This window comes from Benincasa hispida, chromosome 4 (genome assembly GCF_027475165.1).
Source record: "Benincasa hispida cultivar pf3 chromosome 4, pf3_genome.v1.1, whole genome shotgun sequence".
Lineage (NCBI taxonomy): Eukaryota > Viridiplantae > Streptophyta > Magnoliopsida > Cucurbitales > Cucurbitaceae > Benincasa > Benincasa hispida.
This window is the reverse complement of record NC_143481.1, coordinates 39819908-39844083: the sequence shown is the minus strand read 5'-3', so window position 1 is coordinate 39844083 and position 24176 is coordinate 39819908. Positions and strand designations below refer to the sequence as shown.

The window sequence follows — 24176 nt, the reverse complement described above, 5'->3', positions numbered from 1 at the left end:
GCAATATCCTATCTGTAGGGCACATACGTTGTGTGATAGCAAATGGAGCTTATCCCTAAGTTCCCCATTCTTGCCTATGCATTCCAATCCGCTCTTCCGAGCCTTAGATTTGAGTTTTAGACTACTCTCCCAAGTATGCCTAAATGATGAATGAAGCGCTCATAGGACAAGGCAACCGTATGAACTTTGCCGCCTAAGATTGTTCCTATCCCTAGTGAACAATGCATACATTGCTTAATGCGACCAACCGTTTCCCCTCCCGGGCAGTTGGTTGTTGCTGACTTTACTCATAGACAAGCAATGCGTTAGCCTATAGACAGGCGTTGCCGCAGCTACACCTAAGCAAATAAGGTTACTCACACACTCACGCAACGCACACCTCTCAGTGGGTTACTACATGCTTTATATCTCTAATCCACATGACTAAGTATGCGATACCCAAGCAATCTCACTTAGTGTTGCAATGAAAGTAAAGATGCTAAGCAAAGAAGATGGAGATGGAGTCGAAGGAGACAAAGAAATGCATTGAAAACAAATTGTATTAATTCCTTAATCACAAAATGTCATACAATACAATATAAGAAAAGAAAGGAAAATGAAATAACCGGCTGGAAGCAAAGACTTGCTTCCAGCGGATGTGCATCAAGGCTATCGGTGGTGCCATGGATGGGCGGTAGAGCTGACTCTCCTGAGATCTAGCTCCGGTCGAAGGCTTCGATCGTCACTCGGAATGGATGAAGGAGGTGAAAAACTCTCAAGCGTCTTCTCACACATTTTGTCTGGATCGTAGGGAAAACCCTAGGTTACAGGGGTAATCCTCGGACAAGTTGGAATTCTACTCAGCGGCTTCTATTTATAGAGCTTGGATCGCCAACAACATTAATGGACTGTTCTGATTCTGGCATTCGGTGCATTAGTCCTTTTCTGAACCTCTGCCGCTAATGGCGTGGTAGGTGAAATGTCAGCATCAACTTATGATTTTCTCGAGGTAAATGCGTTGATGCGTTCATTCCATCAAACTTGCACTGATCCCATTAGTATACGTTATCACGTAGCCGCAATCATTCAATAACCGCATTCGCTTAATACCACAACTCTACACGATGACCGTAATCGCTTGACTAGCACAACTCCCATGCGATGGATGCATACATTTGATTATCGCAACATCCATGCGTTGATCGACGCATTCGCCTTTACGATGGAGAGTTTCTCCGCATGCGGTCGTCTATGCAGTGGTCTGGTTTTCGCATTTGCATCCACTTCCTGTATTAGCTACAAAATTAGAACATTGAACGCATAATAACTCATAATAACGGGTTAGTCGAGATTCATCATGCTGATCGACGCAAGCTCACTTTCTCATGAATTCCTAGCATAATTGTTGCATATTCTGCTTAACAACCTTCAAAATTCTAAGTAAAAGGCCTAAGATGACATGCATTTCTGCATGTCATTAGTGAAATGTCAACATCATCTTTTTGGTACTCCCAAGGTATGCGTTCATGCTTGTTTTCCGAAGTACCATCACATTCCACCAACCTTGCGATCACCCTTCCATCATGGTTATTACTCTGTAGCCGCAACCTCCATGCGATGAATGCATGCGATCAACTTTGCGATGGTCTAGGATTCACCGCATGCGATCGATTCCTGCGATAGCTACAAAAATAGACATTTTGACGTAGAATAATGCATAATATTGGGTTAGCAGAGATTTCCCATGCTAATCAATGCAAACTCACTTTTTACATGAATTCTTAGTATTATCACCACATATTCTACTTGTTAGCCCTCATAATTCTAAATAAAAGGCTACAATAACTTGTATTTCTACCAGCTAACAACGACCAACTCCAGGCTTCGACAACCACCTTCGATGAAAATTTTGGTGAAGAAATCCAGATTTCGACAACCATCTTCGATGATAGTTCCAACGACCAACTCCGAGCTCCAACACCTCCGGTGACCCAACTCCAACAACCACCTTCGTGCTTCCAACTCAAACGACCAATTGGCTTCAACAACAAACTCTGTTGACCAACTCTGACTACAAATTCCAATGAAAATCATCTTCAATGATCATCTGTGAGCGAGCAACTCCGACAACCAACTCGAGGCCTTGACAACCACTTTCGTATTGGGATTGGTATCCTAAATCTCTTGTATTCTTGTAGTTTGTAAACATTATATAAACAAATTGTTATTAATAAAAAATTGTTATTTTATGAGCATACACTCAATCTAATAAACTAAGATCCTGGGTTATTTTATGTAATTTAAACAAGTATGTAGAGACACACATGTGGATCTTGTTTAAATAATAACCTAAAGGGTTTATAGTAGATGGATAAGGTTGGGTACCTTGTCATGGTGACACTACGGATACGGTTTGCTTTGTAGATGTTACAAGTGTTGTAAAGTATTACAAATGATCTGATCCTGATTATTCATGTAGAGACATGTGAGCAGGGTATCCTATACGAAGAGTTTGTATAAGACCGAACCACGAAATGATTAGTCTTATTATATAACACCATTAATAGTAGAGACTTACATTTCACCAGGATGACCATAGGTGACATAACCTGAATCTTGAGTGAGTTGTGAACTCTTACCTATGAAGGTGGTCCTTTGATTTGTATGGGTGAGAGTGGCCAGATTGCCAACTCAATATACCTACCATTTTGGGGATTCGTCTAATTGGGGAGTTGGGAACACAGCTATATAAGACAAAATTCACTCGTTCCTTGATGTTAGGATAAGTAGATAAATTGCTCCCTTAAGGGCTAATTCCGGAGCTTGAACAATGTGGCGACACTCTCTCCTGGCCCAAGAGGGACTTGGTCATAGTTGGACTATGATTTATTGTTCATTAGAGAGATCAATGGTACTTAAGGAGTTGGATGTAACTATAGGGGTAAAATGGCAATTTTGGCCCAGTTGTACTTATGAGCAATTTGTTAAGGATCATCGCATTGTTGATTGATTATATCCAATGGATGCAGAAATATGTCTGAAGTGCGAAGAGTGCAGTTGTCGGTCTTTAATGGAGTGACCGACAATTAATGGATGTTGAGTAATTTAATTAAAAACTATAATTAATTATCTAAGTACCATTGGAGCATCAATCTATAGGTCCATGAGGTCCCTTCTGTAACTCAATGGGAATTTATTGAGAATTAAGTTTTGGATTAATTTGAATTGATCAAATTAATTAAGGGAATTAATTATATGTGATATAATTAATATAATGTATTTGATATATTATAATATAAAGTATTTTGAGAGAAATTAATTATTTGAATATGATTTAAATATTAGTTATATGGATGAGATTCACATAACTAAATTTAGTATAAATATGATTTATATTAAATGTCATGTAATAATGAGAGAAAATACAAACTATAGGTTATATTGTATTTGATACAATATAAAAACTATAGGTTATATGTTATATTGATATAACATATGTTATATATATATATATATATATAAATTGGTTATTATATTTATATATATTTATAAATTATTTAATTTAATTTTTTGAATTAAATTAAATGAGGGAGTTATCAGAATAACTCTTTCCCTACTTTTCCTTTCTTTCACCTGATGGGATTGAGGGGTTATGTGAGAGATGGTCTCACACTGGCTTCTCTCTTCTTGGAATTGACAGAGAAGAAAAACCTCTCATTCTTCTTCTTCCTCTCTTTTTTGTTCCCTCTTCCAAAATATTACAGAGCCCACCACTTCTACATATTCTCATTCCCAAGAGAATATAGAAGGTTCTCAAGACGTGATGTGTTCAGATCGAGAATCAATGTCGTTAATTCGACTCCAAACTGAAATTTTTTTTTTGTAAAATCAACGTACTACTCATATTACTACTAAAATGTAGTAACAATGATAAATTCGGGGTCGAACCACAGAAAAGTGAAGAATTAATTTCTTTTGGGTTAGATTTGACTATGGAAAAATACTAAAAATGGGGGTTTGGTTTTTTGGTTTTAAATTGAAAACATGCAAGATAAAGTAAAGTGCAATGGATATATGAAACGATAATGGATTCGTGTGGTTCTCAGATCAAGTAGCCATTCAATATAAATTAAATCATTGTTTTCAGCCAACATATTATATATTTAAATTATGCATGCATAGCTACCCAATCGATGCAAATTAACTAATCTCTACAAGCCCGAAAATCAATTAATCCGAACCAATCAAGCATCCTAATTCGTAATTAAGGCTGGAAAGACTGTGTCTCAACTAACCTACATGTTCCTAGACGCAATTGGGTCCTCAAAGGCCATAAAGAACAAAAAACACATGCATTAAGATTCAGGATTCAACTATGTTGATTAAGTGTCAGGACAACCATGTTCAAATAATCAATTTATTCTTTAAATCTGGATTAAACGTGCAATGCAAAGATTCAAGACCAACCTATAAACCTAAGCATGCTCATATAATTTGTGCTATAAGGGTAAATTCAAAGCATGGATGATTATAAGGATGCGTGCGAGCTTGAATTTAACTAGCATGACATGCGATCATGATAGGGGCGTCAATTAAACACATAAAAGCAAGTCTAAATTGAACAAGATTATAAAAAAAACATAATTATGAATTTAAAGCACAAAATTGAACGAAAAACTCATCAAAATGCAAGAACGCTTGATCCAAGAACTAAATGAAAGATTACCTCATTGATTCATAGACAAACCGATGGGATACAATCTAAAACACGTCCATAATCTGAAAATAAAATAAAAACTAACCTAATGATACTGAAAATTGAAGGAAAAGGAAGAAGGATGAAGTCTAACTTCGGCCTCCATCAATTTGGCCTCCTAAATTCGGCATATCTTGACCTAGGGCTGAGGAGGAGTATTTATAGGAAAAATTGCAGCGTCGCAACACTGGTGTTGTGCAACTTCAGAGCGTTGCAACGTTGCACATTCTACCTTAGAGCGTCAGGCTAGCGTTGCAACTCTGTGACAGTGGCAGTTTCATAATTTTCACTATTTTGAAGCCTGGCTGCTCAAATCACCTCCAAATTGCTTCAAATTAACCCTATTTCACTCTGATTTCTTGGTTCTACCTCCTCAGTACAAGATACCTAGAAAATAAGACAATAAACACATAAAATCCATTAATGAGCTTAAATTAGACTAAGAATAATAGCTCTTTTTTAGAGCTATCATGGTACCCATTTGGTCTTTCAATTTTGGAGTTCGAATCATTTGTGACCGGATCGAGGAACTACGCGAAGAAATTTGGCTTCAAGGGTAAGCGTATTTCTTATTTTTCTTCCCTATTTCTCTAATTAAGCGTGTTGTAATTTTAGATTGATAATGCATAATTTTTATTTTTTCTCTATAAATTGAACATTCTGTAAATTGTTGGGATTTGGGTCCAATCCCGTTTTTGCTCAAGGACCTTCAATGGTCCCTTCACTTCGATGAAAAACTCTGTCAACCAACTTTAATACCATCTTTATGTGACTAACTTCGTGTTGGGGTTGATGTCCTAAATCTTGTAGGGTCCTGTAGTTTGTAAACATCTGTATGAAGAAACTCTTTGTGATGTAATAATATGAGATATTTTATTTATTTTAGTTGCATTAACCACAAACCAATAAACTAAGATCCCCGGTTGTCGTTCTAACTTAAGCATGTATGTGGAGACATACAAGTGGATCATGCTTTAAGTGATAACCTAAATGGTCTGTAGTATATGGATAAAGGAGGGAAACCTTATCCTAGTGAAGCTACGAGTGTGACTCGTTTTGTAGATGTTACAAGTGTTGTCAAGTGCTATAATGGTCTGATCCTGACCATTCATGTATTAGACATGCGAGTGAGGATGTTCTATACAAAGGAGTTTGTATAAGATTAGACCACGAAATGTTTAGTCTTGTTATATAACGTTTTTCATGACAGAGACTTTTATTTCACTAGGATGACCATAGGTAACATGACCTTAATCCTGAGTGAGTTAGGAACTCCTACCTATAAGGGCGGTCCTTTGATTTCCATGGGCGCAAGTGGCAAGATCGCCAACTCAAACCTACCACTTTGGGATTCATCTGATGAGAGAGTTGGGAACTCAGCTACAAAAGACGGAATTCACTCCTTCCCTGAAGTAGGGTAAGTAGATAAATTGCTCCCTTAAGGGTTCCCATACGTCTTTGGTAAAAAGAAAGATGAACGTGATGAACGCAAGGTTGTCTCCATCTCTGGAAATACTTCCCGCTTTAGTTGAACGCATTCTTCCAACCTTCTCTCGATAGGAAGAATAACATATTCATTTCTGCTCTCACAGCTGGAGATGCCGTCGAGCATGCTTTAGTTAAACTTAATTGATTACCTTAACACAGATTAACTCCCTCGCTTAATTCTCCCTTTTTACCCAGGGGATTAAGAACACGTCATGGAGAAAATAGATGATAAATGTATGGAAAGGAACAGAGAGATGATAATGATGATGATGATAACATTTATTTCTAAATATAAGCGTTTGATACATGATTGTGAATGAGGGATTAAAGTAGATGAACACAGAAGATGAATTAAAGAATAGAAATAAATACGGAAAGAGTGTCAATGTCTTGACACAGATCCCGATCGGAGACTTGTGCTTGTCGGCATATGGATGTAGTGGAGAGGAAAGCTTCCCTCTCAGGCTTGCTTTCTCAATAGAATTGACCTTTTGCACAGAGCTTCAACTTTGCGATTCAGAAGAATTCCTTGCTCAGAGACTCACTTTTCAGCCTTGTCTCGTAGATCTCCCAGATTTTCTCTGTAAAGTCTCTTCAGACCAGCCTCTCTCCCCCTTCGTATATGAATTCAAGGAAGCTATTTATAGACAAGACCTTGGCTCTTTGAATTTGTGGTCCTACTGTATAATTTTGATAATTCCTGCCATGGCATAATGGAAACTTCCTCTCTGCTCCACGATCAATCTATTAGAATTGCACAACAGAAAGTTGTACACTTATCAGAATCGTCCGCGAATGCGTTGCTCTTCACATCTTCGATTGATCGCTGCATGCGATGTTGTTTTTTATTACCGTCATTGCGTTAATTATTTCTTCGTTCTTGATCGATTGGCGCATGCGAAGTAGATGCATTGTACATTTTGTCTTCGAGCCATTAACGCATGAGGTGACCTATTTCCTGAAAAATAGGGACTGAAACATTATATTTCACCATCGCAATGGGGTTAGTGGATGCGTTTACGACATTTCATAATTTTCGTATTTCTCAACCAATTCTTATACTATCGACGCAACTTTCCTCTCTTTTTGCCGCAAGATCTAAATAAAACAACACGAATAACTTGTATTTCTACAAGTTATCAGTAGACACTAGACAATGCGTTAGGCGTGGGTGTTGGGAGATAGATGCAAGAGCTACACGAGCGCTACACGATAGGTGAAATGCTAGACAATGGGCATTGTGCAATAGACGTAGAGGCTAGACGATGGTGCTACATGATAAGCGGATGCGTTAGACGATAGGCATCAGTGCTACTTAACGAGTGAGAGCTATGCGATAGCGAGATCGTTAACAACGAGAGATACGCGATAGTGAGATCATTGAGAGCGAGAGATCACTAAACGATGAAGCTATGCGATGAGGCATAAGTATTATGCGGTAGGTGCAGACGCTATGCAATGGGCTATGCATTAGATGATGAGCGACAGCGAGAGGGCTGGATGTTAAGCGATAACAAGAGATTAACTAAACGATGGAGCTAGGCGATGAGCGGAAGAGCTACATGATGAGCTAGACGATGGGCCAAGCCATGGTGGGTGCATGGTGAAGTGTCTATGCGTTGGAAAGGCTTGTGGTACATAAGGCTTGTGAGGTTAGATTGCGTTGGTCTTAAGCAAGAGGCTAAAGACATTGGCAAGCAACAAGGACATACTAACATTAGTCAAAAGGAATGCATTAGCAAGAGGCTAGGCGATAGTAAGATAAACCATGAGGCGTTGAGCTGAGACCTAGCTTGACCCAAGGATTAGTGATATGTTATGCGTCAAGGATATATGAGAGCATATGGGCGCATAGGACAAGGCTGGAGCAAGCACTATGCGTTGGAAGATTATGATGATCATAGGCCTAGTAGAGTGCATATGCCAAGAGTAAGACATGCGAGAGAGGAAAGGTAGGCGGCCAAGAAAGGACTCACGATGTCTTGAGGGTTAGTACAACATAGGTGATGCGTTGATAAGAGACCTATGGGCTGATAAAGGCTAAAGCTGTGTGGCCAAGCAAGCATGTGACCAAGTTAAGGGGTGATGCATTGATAAAGTAGAACTTGGAGGACAAGTCAAAAACACCAACTCGTCCGGACATGTGGTGAACTGGGGAAGTTTGAAATCTCATGCAATTGAGGTGGACGGCTAAGGAGGCATGCAAGGAGGGACTTGTACCTTGACTAAGGAAAAAAATACACTTTAGTGTCGTTGTGGAAAGAAGCTACATTGGAAATAGAAAGAAAGGACGACTGTTCATGCAACCAAGCAAGAGATGTCGGGCTGGGGGAGACTTTAGACGGCTATAAGTAGGGGGCTTGGGACGAAGAACTCACACAACTCACTCGGGCCATTTCAGTGAAACCAGAGCAAAAATACTCAGAGATGAGTGTAATGAGGGATATCGGGTTGCTACTGCATTTGGGGTGCTAAAAAAGAGGGAACTTATATTAGAGGTAAAGTGGTGGAACGCATAGGCTGTCACCAGTAGCCTTGTCATACATTCTCGCCAACCTAGCGAGCTTGCTCTGCGAGATGCATCACTAGGCGGACACACACTTCATCGCCCATGCGGTCAGCTAGATGCACGCCTAGGCGTCCACTGCTGTCTGTGCAAGAGGTACCGCCCAGCGTGTCCCTCTGCCCATCTACGCGTACCGATGCATCCCCCTGCCACCCAGGGCCTCCCAATGTGTCAAAATTACCTCTAAGAAGCTATTTTGGAATAGCTCAGCCTACCTTTGGGTTATTTTAAGTGGGTAAACTAGTTATTATGATTTTAAAGGTTATTTGTGAATATATTAAGATTATTTAAGAAATAATGGATTAACTTGAAATTCTTGGAAAAAGGAAGAATCCAAGGAGTGAGACAGGGAGCTACCTAAAAGAATTCTTACAGGAGGAATTGTGAGTGGTTATTCCATCATTTGTACAATTGAGTTCTATATATATACATATGAATGATTATGCATTATTTTGCGTCAAAATGTCTATTTTTGTAACTATCGCAGGAATCAATCGCATGTGGTGAATCCCAAACCATCACAAATTTGATCGCATGCGTTCATCGCATAGAGGTTGAAGCTACAGAGTAATAACCATGATAGAAGGGTGATCGCAAGGTTGGTGGAATGCGATGGTACTTCGGAATACAAGCATGAACACATACCTTGGGAGTACCAAAAAGATGATGTTGACATTTCACTTATCGCGCCGAAAGTGGCAGATTCAGAGTAGGACCACCAATGTTATTGGCGTTTGAGCTCTATAAATAGAGTCGTAGAGCCTAAATTCAAGGCATCCGAGTTTCTGCCTTAAGACAGATCCTTGTGATCACAGATGAAAGTGTGAGCAATGTTGGGTTTTATGTCCTAAAAACTCGTAGTTTGTAAAATGATAAACATTTTCTATTATCAATATACTTGTTATTGATCTCATAAATTGTATGAAAGTCTAAATCCAATATACCAAGTCCCATGACTATTGTATGAGTACTTGAACTTTATGTGGAGACATAAGAGTGGATCGGGTTCGAGTAAATGGTCAAAATGATCTATGGTACATGAATAAGGTTGGGTACCTTATTCTAGTAACACCATTGGATGCGACCTACTCTGTAATTGTTACAAAGAGTTGTAAAGTGCTACATACGATGTGATCCTAATTCGTACATGTTATGACATAAGGAGTGGGGGTGTCCTATGCAATGAGTTTGCATAAGATCAGGACCAAGAAATAAGTCACTCTTACTTTATAACGTTGTTTACTGTTTAAGACTGACTATTTCACCTAGATGACCTAGGTAACTCGATCTTAATCCTGAGCTAACTATGAACTCCTGTTTATTTGGGATTGCCCTTAGATTTGTATAGTTGAGGGTTGACTCAAATGCGCCGACTCAATAAGACTCTCATTTCAGGGGTAAGACTAAATAGATAGCTGGGGACATAGGATGCAAGACGAAGTTCACGCTTACCCGATTTAGGGATAGGAGAAAGGTTATTCTCTCAAGTACTGAATCCATGTCTTGAACAAGGGACCCCACCCTCTCACTAGGCTGAGAGAGTTTGGTTTGGTGATTGGATCACAAACGAGTTATTCATTAGAGGATCAGAAGGGACATGAGGAATAAGACGTAATCTTGGGGGTAAAATAGATATTTGACCCAGATGTTATTACGAACAACCTGTGAAGGGTCGACTTGTTGATTATGGTTAAATCATGTGAACATAATATATCTACAATAAGGGGAGTGCAACTATGGGCTTTAGTGGAATGACTCATTAGTTAATGAATGGAGATTAATCTGATCTAATGAGTTTAGCCAATTAATCTCGGATCGTTAGAGCCCATGATTTGTAGGTCCGCAAGATCCCCCTACTAGCTCGTAACAGACTAGCTCTAGAATAGCGTGATAAGTTAATTTGAAACATTCAAATTAGAATTAAAGGAATTAGTAATTATATGAGATATAATTATGTTTAATTTTAGAATTAAATAGAATAGGAGAATTTATATATTTAAATATGATTTAAATATATAAAGATGGATATGTGTTAAAATTAATTTAATATTTGATATTAAATTAATTAATTTTTATTTAATATTTAATTTATGAAATTAATTAATTTTGCAAAAGCATGCTTTATATCTTACCAAAATTAGTGAATTTAAATGCTTAGATGATCCTTATGCTTCCACTGCTATTGATACAATTCTACAAGCAAGACATTCTTTGAGAGTTCTTCATTCTTTCAACCCATTCCAAGTGACGACCGGAGCTTTGCTGGAGATAGATCTCGAGAGAGACTACTCCACCGCCCATCCATGGCACCACGGGCAGCCTTGACATACATCTGATGGAAGCAAGAGATTGCCTATATCTAGCTCTTCACCTCTCTTCTTATCTCTGTATTGTATTACATTTTGGCTTAAGACATTAATACATTTTGTAATTAATGCATCTCTTTATTTCCTTTGACACCATCTTCATTATCTTATTCTTTATCATTTCTTACTTTCATTGCAACGAACTAAGTAAAGATCACAAGCATCATCACATACTCAATCATTCAACATAGAGATATGAAGCATGTAGCAAACCACCGAGAGGTGTGCGTTACGTGAGTATAGTGAGTTAATCCTCTTTGCTTAGTGTAAGGCTATAGCAATGCTTGTCTATGAGTTGTCGCAATGCTTGTCTATGAACTGATTAGTCGTGACTAACTGCCTGAGAGGGTAAGTAATGGAACTCACTAAGCAAAGTAAGCAATGTTCCTAGAGATAGGAATATTCTTATGCTCAACACAACCATGGGTTATAGAGATATAAGCATGTGGTTGACCACCGAGAGGTGTGCAACGCATTAGTGTGACGAGCTAGGATTACCCTTGCGATCAAGCTTAATGATGCGGTGAATTTATTCCCTCCACCATTCTATTTATTTTTCCATGCATCTTATTACATATAAACAGTTGTCGCGTCTCTACCAATTCTCATAATCATACTTCCATTGCTCAATCTGTTTAGTTAGGAGTAGGAGTAACGCATAGTCTTTTAACTTCCTTATTCTTTTATTCATCGCCTCAAACATATTGCTTCGCAAGATTTAGTTACAAGTCCCTGAGTTCGACCTCGGATCACCCCGAGAAACTTACGATCTCGTTATACTTGGTGAGAGAGCAAGAAAACTTGTAATAGGAACAAATGATCATCACATACACGATTAACGCATATTCTTCAGTTTAACGCATTATCATCGACGCATGGAGATCAATGCATAGCATAAGAACATGCATTACGTATTTTCCTCGCATCAATCGTCGAAGTTGTTATCAAAGGTGGTTGTCGGAGTCCGTGTTGGGTTTTATGTCCTAAAACTTGTGGTTTGTAAACAATAAAACTTATTCTGAAAATTCAATAAGTTGTTATTGAATATATGAATTGCTTGTTTCGTTTTAGGAATAAATCCAATAAACTAAAAAGATCCATGACTATTACATGAGTACTTGAACTTATGTAGAGACATAAAAGTGGATCAAGTTCGAGTAAATAGTCAAAATGATCTATAGTATACGAATAAGGTTGGGTGCTTTATTCTAGTAACACTATTGGATGAGGCCCACTCTGTAGTTATTACAAGGAGTTGTAAAGTGCTACAGATGATGTGATCCTAATTCGTACATGTTATGACATGAGAAATGGGGGCATCTTGTGCAATGAGTTTGTACAAGATCGGACCACGAAATCAGTCACTCTTACTTTATAACGTTGTTTTCTGTTTAAGACTGATTATTTCAAAGCGATGACCTAGATAACTTGACCTTAATCGTGAGCTAACTATGAACTCCTGTTAGTCGAGATTATCCTTAAATTTTCGTAAGTGAGGGTTGACTCAATAGCGTCAGCTCAATAAACCTCTATTTCAAGGGTAAGAACGGGTAGATAGCTGGAGACATAAGGTGCCAGATGGAATTCACTCCTACCCACTTTTAGAGATAGTAGAGAGGTTGTTCCCTTAAGTGCTGACTCCGAGTCTTGAACAAGGGACCCCACCCTCTCATTGGCCCGAGAAGGACTCGATTTATTGATTGGATCACTAACCAACTGTTCATTAGAGGATCAGCGGGACATAAGAAACAAGAAGTAATCTCGAGGGTAAAACAGGCATTTGACTCAACCATTATTACGAACAACCTGTGAAGGGCTAACTTACCAATCATGGTTATATCGAGTGGACATAAAATATCTACAGTGAGGGGAGTGCAACTATGAGCTTTAGTGGAGTCACTCATTAGTTAACGAATGTAGGTCAATTAGGTGTAAAGAGTTTAGCCAATTAATTTCGGATCGTTGGAGTCCATGATTTGTAGGTCCACGAGATCCCCCTACTAACTCGTAAATGGATTAGCCTTAAAGTGGTGTGATAAGTTAATTTGAAACGTTCAAATTAGAATTAAGAGAATTAGTAATTATTTGTGTTATAATTACACTTATAATTTTGGAATTAAACGAAATTAGAAAATTAATTAATATTTAAATATGATTTAAATATTAAATTCATGAATAGGGATTCATGATGGTGGAATTTGTGTTAAAATTAACTTAACATTTGATAATGAATTAATTAAATTATTTAGTTAATTATTTATTATTATTATTATTAGAAAATTAATTAATGAATTAATTTTGTAAAATTAATAAAGTTTTTTCAATTTTGAAATCAAAATTGATTTTTGAAATCAATTTGAAAATTCAAAAATTGGAAAAGCTAGAAAATGGAAAAGTGGAAAATCTCCACTTACATCAACCAAATAGCTCACTCATTTCCCACCTTCTTCTTGAATCGATCTCCAAGCATGAGCTGGTCCTTATGCAGCTATCTTCCATGCATGATGGTCTTGCAATAAATAGGGAAGATTAGACTGAGAATCGAGCATGAAAAAATTGATATACTTCTTGAGTTTTGCTGAGAACTTGAGAGGTTGAAGAAAGTGTTCTTCAATTTGAATTAGTGAACTTCTTCTCCAAATTCCATTCATTCAAGCTTATTTTGAGTTCAACTCAATCCAAGGCTCCAAGAGAATAGTAGGGAAGGCCTTGAGGTGGTTCTAAGAAGATTTGCAATTGCATTCGAGTTTCAAGAGGTTCTACAAAGGTACGTCTTGAAACCTTCTTATTATTGTATGAGCATGCTTTATTTATAGTCAAAATTTATGAATTAGAATGCTTATTGATCCTTGTTGCTTCCGCTGCATGCTGAAATCTTCTAACAATCTAGAGTTAGTTCTTGGAGTGTGACAGTGGCTGATGGGTAAAACCATTGAAAACATGGAAAGAAGGGAGAGTTGGGGTGAGTTGGTAAAATATACCAACTTAACTCCACCAACATTTAAGTTGTTGGTCCAAATATACCAACTCAACTCAACTCATGTTGGTGAGCCAAATACCCCCTAAGTAGTTTGTGAGAGGAGTGTTGGGGTTGGTGCCCTAAATCTCATAGGGTCCTATAGTTTGTAAACATAGTATGAACAAACTCTTATGTGATTAATAATATATGATATTTTATTCACTTTGTCTATGAAATATGTGATACTTTAGTTGCATTAACCACAAACCAATAAACTAACATCCAAGGTTATCATTGTAATTTAAATATGTATGTGGAGACATACAGGTGGATCATGTTTAAGTGATAACCTAAATGGTCTGTAGTAGATGGATAAGGTTGAGTACCTTATCTTGGTGATACTACGAGTATGACCCATTTTGTAGATGTTAAAATTGTTATAAAGTGCTACAAGTGATCTGATCCTGATCATTCATGTATTAGACATGCAAGCGGAGATATTCTATACAAAGGAATTTGTATAAGACCGGACCACGAAATGTTTAGCCCATTATATAACATCATTCATAATAGAGACTTTCATTTCACCTGGATGACCATAGGTAACATGACCTGTATCTTGAGTGAGTTATGAACTCCTGCCTATGAGAGCGGTCCTTTGATTTGTATGGGTGAGAGTGGCCAAATTGCCGACTCAATAAGCCTACCATTTTGGGGATTCGTCTGATTGGGGAGCTGGGAACACAACTACACAAGATGACATTCACTCCTTCCCCGAAGCAGGGGTAAGTAGATAAATTGCTCCCTTAATGGCTGATTCCAGGTCTTGAACAATGTGACGCCACACCCTCTCCTGGCTTGAGAAAGGTTTAGTCATAGTGGGACTATGATATATTGTTTTTTAGAGGGATCAATGGTACTCAAGGGGTTAGATGTAACTACATAGGGGCAAAATGGTAATTTGGCCTAGTTGTATTTACGAGCAATTTGTGGAAGGTTATCGTACTGTTGATTGGTTATATCCAATGGACACAGAAATATATTTGTAGTGTGAAGAGTGCAACTATCAGTCTTTAGTGGAGTGCCTAACAGTTAAGGATGATGGATAATGTATAAAGAGTTTAATTAATTATTCACGAACTATTGGAACTTCAAGCTACAGGTCTATAAGGTCCCCTTGGTAGCTCAAAAGAATTTAATTGAGAATTAGTTTTTGGGTTAATTTGAATTGTTCAAAATAATAAGGGGATTTAATAATATATGATATAATTAAATTGTTTCAATTATATATGACATAATTGTTATAATGTATTTGATACATTATAGTTTAATGGGAGGAAATAAATATTTGAATGAGATTCAAATATATTTTCTATGAATGTGATTCATAGTTGTTAAATTTAATATAAATATGATTTATATTAAATGTCATAAAATAGAGAAAAGAAACTATAGTTTATATTATATATGATACAATATTAAAACTATAGGTTATATGTTATATTTGATATAACATATAGTTTAATATAAATATAATATAATAAGTTAGTTATCGTATTTATTTATATTATTTTATTATTTTGAATAATAACTTCCCTCTTTGCTCTATAACCACCTTAGAAGGTGGTTATTGTTTTTGTGGCAAAAGGAATAAAATAAAAATGTGTTCTCTTCTTCCTCTACAGCTAACACTGGAATTGTTAAATGATTGAGATTTTGTAAAAAAGTTTTGTGCATTCTCTCAATCTTCTTCCTTTACACTCAAACTATCCCTCCTAACTAAAATCGTCAGAGCCCACCACTCCTGAGTTCTCACCCCAAGAATACCAAAGGTTTATTGTGGTAGTGTGCACTTTGTTCTGTTTGAGATATCTTAAAGAGGATCTAAAGAGTTGTTGTTTCAGTTCGAGGCTCGTGATTATTCGAGGGATACGTGAAGAGAAAGGTTCTTCAAGGGTAATGTATCTTGAACCCTTTTTCTTGTATCAAGCATGCTGTAATTTATTTTGAATGCATATCTTGTATGTTTACGGTAAATTATGTTTTCAATAATTAATGAAATTTGGACGATCCACTTCCGCTCAAGGATCTCTTCAATACGAGTTCCTTTAGGGAGATCATAATGTCGACCATAAAATTAAAAGCATTAGTTGGTTTGAAAAGCTACAAAGTATATATTTGTGATTAGTGTTTATTTAGTGTTAATACATCATCGATATATTAAAAAAAAATTATTAAATCAATCCACTAATATACTTAAAAACTACCAAAAGAATACGTTGTTGTACTCATATGAACAAAATAACAAAAAATATTTGATATTCACAGTATGATTTTTCAAACAAGTGCAAATTTACATGTTTTTTTATTATGACCCACGTGTTTACAATGACTATACTTTCCGTGCTTTGCCAATTCATCAATTGAAGGAACCTTTTGCTTCCAAGGTCTTCCTGCTTGACATTAAACAATAGGAGGCAATATAACATCGTTCAATTAATCAGATAGTAATCAAATAGAAATCACAAATACTTAATATCTAATGAGAATCACATGACAATCAAATATCAATCAGAAGTACTTAATATCTAATGAAAACATATGACAATTAAATATCATTCAGATAACAATCATATAATAATCAAATAGAAATCATAAAGTACTTAATATCTAATGAAAATCACATGACAATCATAAAGAAATCAGATAGCAATCATATGGCGATTAGATAGAACCTCTTTTTTTATTTCATAATTAAAATTTGAAGTTTAAAAAAGTCAACCAAATGAAAGAAAACAAAGGGAAGGTAAAGAAAAAAAAGTTACCTTGAATGTGACAGCCTTTAATGGGCTTTTGACCATATTTCCGCCATGAATAATCATCCGGTGGGATATCTGCCATTGGCCGTCGGAATCCTCACCACCCACTTCATCCTTTGTTTTATGCCACAATCCAAATTTTATAATTTAATTCAATTTTTTTTTTTTTTTTTTTTTTTTGTCCTTTCTTGAATTGAAATTTGTAAAAAATTAAAGATGTGAATATGAAATTACATAGATATCTTTTCTTGGAACGACATTGGGGGAGGAATAGAATTGGCAACGGGGCCAGGACGGAGCGAGGGAATCCTCATCCCCATCCCTGTGAGGTATTTTCCTCCATCCCCACCCTCATCCCTGCCAATTGAAGGTGGGGATGGAGACGGAGATTCACCACTGGAGAAGCGGGTCCTCGCTGTTAGGGATGATACCCTAAACTCTCGTGTCCTGTAGTTTGTAAACACGATTTTGAACAAACGCTTGTGATGTATAATATATGATATTTTCTTCACTTTTGTCTATGAACATTGGATGTTTTATTTTCTTTACCACAAACCAATAAACTAAGATCCTTGATTGTCATTTGTAATTAAGCCTATACGTGGAGACATACAGGTGGATCATGTCTTTAAATGATAACCAAAATGGTCTGTAGTATATGGATATAGGAGGGAAACCTTATCCTGGTAACGCACGGATGCAACCCGCGAGTAGGGGCGTCCTATACAAAGAGTTTGTATAAGACTGGACCACAAAGTGTTATAGTCTCGTTATATAATGTCGTTCATGATAGAGACTTCACTTCACTAGGATGACCATAGGTAACATAACCTCAATCCTGAGTGAGTTGGACACCTCTGCCTTTGAGGGTGGTTCTTTGATTTGTATGGGTGCAAGTGGCCAAATCACCGACTCAAACCTATCACTTTGTAGATTCGTCTGATTTGGGAGCTAGAAACTCAGCTACACAAGATGAAATTCATTCCTTCCCGGAAGTAGGGATAAGTAGATAGATTGCTCCCTTGAAGACTGATCCCGAGGCTTGAATGATGTGGCGCCACACACCTTCTCATGGCCCGAGAGATGTCCACACATAGTAGGACTATGATGTATTGTTCATTAGAGGGATCGGTGGTACTTCAGGAGTTAGATGTAACTACAGGGGCAAGACGATAAATTTGTTGGATCGATATGGTAACCCTAGAGGGGATGAATAAGGTTTAATTAAACCTTTTTTTCCAAATTAACCCAATTAAACTAATTAATACATTTTTTATAAATAATAAGAAAAATTCAATTTATGCAAAAAATAAGATGACAAAAATGTGATAATTTAATTCTATCAAATTTTAACAAATAAATAAGAACAAACTAAAACATACAATAAATTGCTTAAATTAATTGCAAAAATAAAAAGGAAAGAGTTAGAGAAGAAGACACCGTAATTTTTATAGTGGTTCGGTCAAACTAGACCTACTCCACTCCCCAAGCGCCTCTTGAGAATTTGAATAAAATCTTTCCGACTCTTTCCACGGATTAGAGCCCAACCATTACACCACCGCTCCTTTTACGGGTTCAAGAGAAAACACGATCCTTTTCACGGTTTAGGATCAAACCGTTACAAATGTTGGAATTTTTTAAGAACACAATACAACTCTCACTAGAGTTGATTTACAAGTTTAAGCACTCAACAAGTTTATCCTCACAATACAATAACACTCTCTCAAGAATAAGATGAAAAAAAAAACTAGGAACTTAGAGAGAGCAACAATGGAACTTTTGAAGGATTATGAAATATAAAATTTGTTGATTTAAAATTTGGAGAGGAAAATGGTTTATATAGAAATGGAAAAATTTTTAGAAACCACAATTAATTTGGACCATTGGATTTTGGAAAAGAAAAATCAATGGTGGAGATTTTAAACTAAACTAGTCGTTAGATACAAACAAAATATAATATTAAATTTCTTTTCTTTTGAAATTCCTTTTCTTTTTAAAATTAATCCAAAAAATAAAAAAAAACATATCATGTGTCAAAAACTAGCCGTTAGACACAAACATAAAATAATATTAAATTCATTTTCTTTTTAATTCATTTTCTTTTTAAATTCATTCTTTTTAAAATCAATCCAAAAATAAAAAAAATATACCATGTGTAAAAAAACTAGTCGTTAGACACAAACATAAAATAATATTAAATTTATTTTTCTTTTAAATTTCTTTTAAATTTCAATTTTTTTAAATTTTAAATCAATCCAAAAATCAAAAGTCCATCATATGTTAATCTCTTAATGATCCACCATTCAACCAATATGTTGCCACATGTCTACATGTAAATAGTCTGGTTATGCCACGTCATCCACCACGATATTTTTTCTATAGACTTGTTTCGGTCGTATCGTCTTCTTTTTAGCTCCGATTTGAGTTATTCAAGAGGTGTTGGAATCGTTTTCCGAGCTCTACGCTATGGACCTATTAAAACACTAAGATTTTCAGTAATTAAAAATTGAGTTTGTTATCATCAAAACATTGATTAATTAATTAATTAAAATTAATTACTTTGAGATTAAGGGCCAAAAAGCCAACAATCTCCCCTTTTTTATGATGACAAACCATTCAAGAAAAATAGCTTGAAATACATGTAAACCATATGTAGCACATAATAAAATTCAATACATCACCATAAAGATCATTCTTGAAATTCACTCAAAAAAATAAATTCTCTCCCTAATTAATACAATCAAAATCATAACAAATTTATAGCATATTTTTCTTAAACTTCTCCCCCTTTGGAATCATAAAAAAGAATAATTAAGAAAAATTTAGAACTACATAAATGTTTCCCTTAAAAACATGAACATAAATTTAGCACAACTTCCCCTAAGAATATTAACACATGTTTTCCATATCTCCCCCTATCAAAATGCCTTCTAAAAGATTTAACAAGTAAAATTATAAAATCAAGAGGTATCGCAACGAATAATACCGAGCTCAAGCCTATTTTTGCAAAAGTTTTCTTCATTCAAAGGCTTGGTAAAAATATCCGCTAATTGATTATTAGAGCCTACAAATTCAAGAGTAATATTATCATTTACACATGCTCTCTAATAAAGTGATGCCTAATATCAATATGCTTAGTCCTAGAATGATGTATAGGATTTTTAGTCAAATTAATAGCACTAGTATTATCACAAAATATAGGCACATTATCAAACTTTAATCCAAAATCACAAAGAGTTTGTTTCATCCAAAGAATTTGAGCACAACAACTAGCAACTGCAATATATTCCACTTCGGTAGTGGATAAGGTAACCGAATTTTGCTTTTTACTAAACCAAGAAACTAAGGAACTACCAAGAAATTGACAAGTCCCACTAGTACTCTTACGGTCAAGTAAACTACCCGCAAAATCCGCATCGGAATATCCTACCAAATTAAATTCAACATTTCTAGGATACCATAAGCCTAAATCAATAGTACCAAGCAAATATTTAAAAATTCTTTTAACGACGTGTAAATGTGATTCCTTAGGACAAAATTGAAATCAAGCACAAAGACATACACTAAACATAATATCGGGTCTACTAGCGATTAAATAAAATAAAGATCCAATCATACCACTATAAGTTGTTATATCCACACACTTACCTTTTTTATCCTTGTCAAGCTTAGTGGATGTGCTCATAGGAGTTTTTGCAATTTTACCTTCATTGAATTTGAACATTTTGAGCAAATCCCTTGTATATTTTTCTTGACTTATGAAAATATCATCCTTGAGTTGTTTGATTTGGAGTCCAAGGAAGAAGCTAAGTTCTCTCATCATACTCATCTCAAATTCACTATGCATACACTTAGAAAATTCTTCACATAAAGATGGATTAGTAGAACAAAAAATAATATCATCCACATATATTTATACTAAAAGCATATTATTTTCTTTAGTCTTAATAAAAAGAGTAGTATCAATTTTACCCATTTTAAATCCATTCTCAAGCAAGAAATTACTAAGTTTATCGTACCAAGCTCTTGGAGCTTGTTTTAAGCCATAAAGAGCCTTTTTCAACTTATAGACATGATTAGGAAAATCAAAACTTTCAGACCCCGGAGATTGTTCTACATAAACTTCCTCCATGATATAACCATTTAAAAATGCACTTTTCACATCCATTTGATACAAAATGAAATTCTTATAAGAAGCAAAAGCACGCAACATTCTAATAGCTTCTAATCTAGCAACGGGTGCAAACGTTTCTTCATAATCTATTCCTTCCTCTTGACAATAACCTTGAGCCACAAGTCTAGCTTTATTTCTAATGATATTTCCATTTTCATCCATTTTATTTCTAAAGACCCATTTAGTTCCAATTATAGAAGTATGAGAGGGCCTAGGGACTAACTCCCAAACTTTATTCCTTTCAAATTGATTTAATTCTTCATGCATAGCTAAAATCCAAAATTCATCATTTTCGGCATCTTTAAGACTTTTTGGTTCAATTTGAGAAACAAAAGCAAGATTATTAAACATATTAAGAGAGGAACGAGTTTTCACACCTTGTTCGGGATCACCAAGAATTAATTCTTTGGGATGGGAAGGAGCATACCTCCACTCTTTAGGCATGGATGAAGAACCAACTTGTTCTTTTCGATTAAGCTCACCTCTTGCTTACTTGAAACAATTTCCTTGTCTTTGTCACTAATAAGTAAATCTCCAAAATTTTCTTCTAAAACATCACTATAAATAGGCTCATTAGAAATAACATTGCAAGATTCATCAAATACTACATGCATAGATTCATCAATTACTAAAGTTCTTTTATTGAAAACTCTATAAGCTTTACTAGTAGAGGAATAGCTAAAGAGAATACCAACATCCGTCTTAGAACCAAATTTTCCAAGTTTTTTTTTTTTTTTTGCTATTCAAAATAAAACATTTGCAACCAAAAACTTTGAAATACCCAATATTTGGAATTTTGTTATGCCAAAGTTCATAAGGAGTTTTATCCAAAGAAGGTCTAATTAAAACTCTATTTAAAACATAACAAGTGGTGTTAACGGCTTCCGTCCAAAAGTATATAGGTAAACCATACTCATGCAACATTGATCTAGCAAATTCTTGAAAAGTACGATTTTTCCTTTCAACTACACTGTTTTGTTGAGGAGTTCTTGGAGCGGAGAAATTATGAGAAAAACCATTTTCTTCACAAAAAGTTTCAAAAGCATTGCTATCAAATTCTCCTCCATGATCACTCCTAATTTTAGAAATCAAAAAACCTTTTTCATTTTGAACTCTTTTTGCAAAACTAAAAAAGTTTTTCAAAGCATCATTCTTATGTTTTAGCATCAAAACCCAAGTAAATCTTGAAAAATCATCAACTATCACAAAGGCATAATAGTTCCCTCCAAAACTAGCAATTCTAGAAGGGCCAAATAAGTCCATGTTTAATAGTTGAAGGAGTCTAGTTGTAGATATTACATTTTTAGATTTGAAAGAGAACTTAGTTTGGTTACCCATTTGACAAGTATCACAAACTTTGTCTTTTTCAAATTTAAATTTGGGAAGACCTCTAACCAAAGAATTCTTGAAAATATTTGAAATTAAGTGCATGCTAGCATGTCCTAGTCTTCTATGTCATAACCAAGAATCATTATGCAAAGCCGATAAACATTTATCATTAATAAGACAATCATTCAAATCAATAGTATAAACATTTTCATCTCTATTTCCAACAAATATAACTTTTCTATCACTAGCATTTTCAATGATGCAATTCTTTTTATCAAACACAACTCTAAAGCCTTTATCACACAATTGACTAATACTAAGTAAATCATGCTTCAAACCATCAACCAAAAGTACATTTTCAATTAAAATAGAAGATTCATTACCTATACTACCTTTACCAATTATTTTACCTTTCTTGTTGTCACCAAAGGTTACAAGACCTCCATCCTTTTTGGAGAGAGAGACAAACTTGGATGGGTCTCCCGTCATGTGCCTCGAGCAACCACTATCCAAGTACCACTTGTTTTTCTTAGAGGCTTTCAAACAAACCTACAAACACAAATGTTCAAGTTTGATTCTTTGGTACCCACACTTGTTTGGGTCCTAGATGGTTAGCATTGACAAACTTGGGAATCCATTTCATTTTTGCATAGACATTTAAGGCATTGGATTTAGACAAGTAACAAGAATAAGTTGTATGTCCAAACTTGTCACATGAGAAACAAACAACATTATGCAAAGATTTATCTCTTACAACAAATTTATGCACTCTACTTTTCTTAGAGAAATTATTCCTTGGAGCATTGTGAAACTTTGCCCTTTGAGAAAAATTTCTTCTTGGAGAAGTAGTATGAGCATATTTCAATTTAAATCACTTAGGTCTAATATGGCCTTCAACACCACAATAATGACATATAGGCACAAAGTTAGATTTAACATGCTTAGACACAACCTTAGGCATATTAAGCTTAGGCATATTATGAGATGCTTTAACAAAGATAGTTTTAGAACTTGAAGGAGTAGAACATTCATCAATATAGCCTAACTTTTTAATAGATTCTCTAGCCTTATCAAGTTCTTGCAAAGCACTAAATTCCTTTTCTTTGAGTAATTTAATCAAATTATCTTTTTCACAACTATCATGCTCAAGAAATTTAACTTTGTCAAGCAAGGCATTTTTCTCATCACAATCAAAAGCATGCTTGTCACAAGAGATATTCATTTCATCAATATGCATAGCATCATGCTCATTCTCTTTTAAGCAAGCAATTTCTTCAAGTAAAGACTTATTTTTACTAGATAAAACATTGTATTTCTTTTTAAGCACAACATACTTAGAACTCAATTTTTCTAAATCATTTTACATATTTTCAAAAGCTTCGAACAATTCATTATAAGAAAGAGATTCTAGAGTTACCTCATCATTTTGTTCATCCTCTTTATCACTATGAGCCATGAAGCAAAAATTGGCCACTTCTTCATTATCATTTCCACTTTCGCTTTCATCGCTATCATCCCAAGTAGCTTTCATTACTTTCTTCTTGGATTTCTTGGATGATTTGAGAAAAGAACAATCAGTTCTAATATGACCCGACTTCTTGTATTCATAGCATTTACCTCATTCTTTTTGCTCTTTTCGCCTTTTGACTCTTTTTGGTTGGAGAGATGCTTCTTGAATTGCTTCTTTCTCTTGATGAAGTTCTTATACTTATGTGAAAGATAGGCAACATCATCTTCATC

General features: G+C 35.4%; 1 long non-coding RNA gene across 1 annotated transcript; it reads right to left on the bottom strand.

The window, feature by feature from the left end:
• Positions 1-22767: 22767 nt before the first annotated feature.
• Positions 22768-23923, bottom strand: LOC150036695 (uncharacterized). Its single transcript, XR_016528963.1, has 2 exons — positions 23854-23923; positions 22768-22985 (listed from the first exon to the last, which is right to left on the bottom strand). It is a non-coding gene; the product is annotated as an uncharacterized LOC150036695 (long non-coding RNA).
• Positions 23924-24176: the final 253 nt, after the last annotated feature.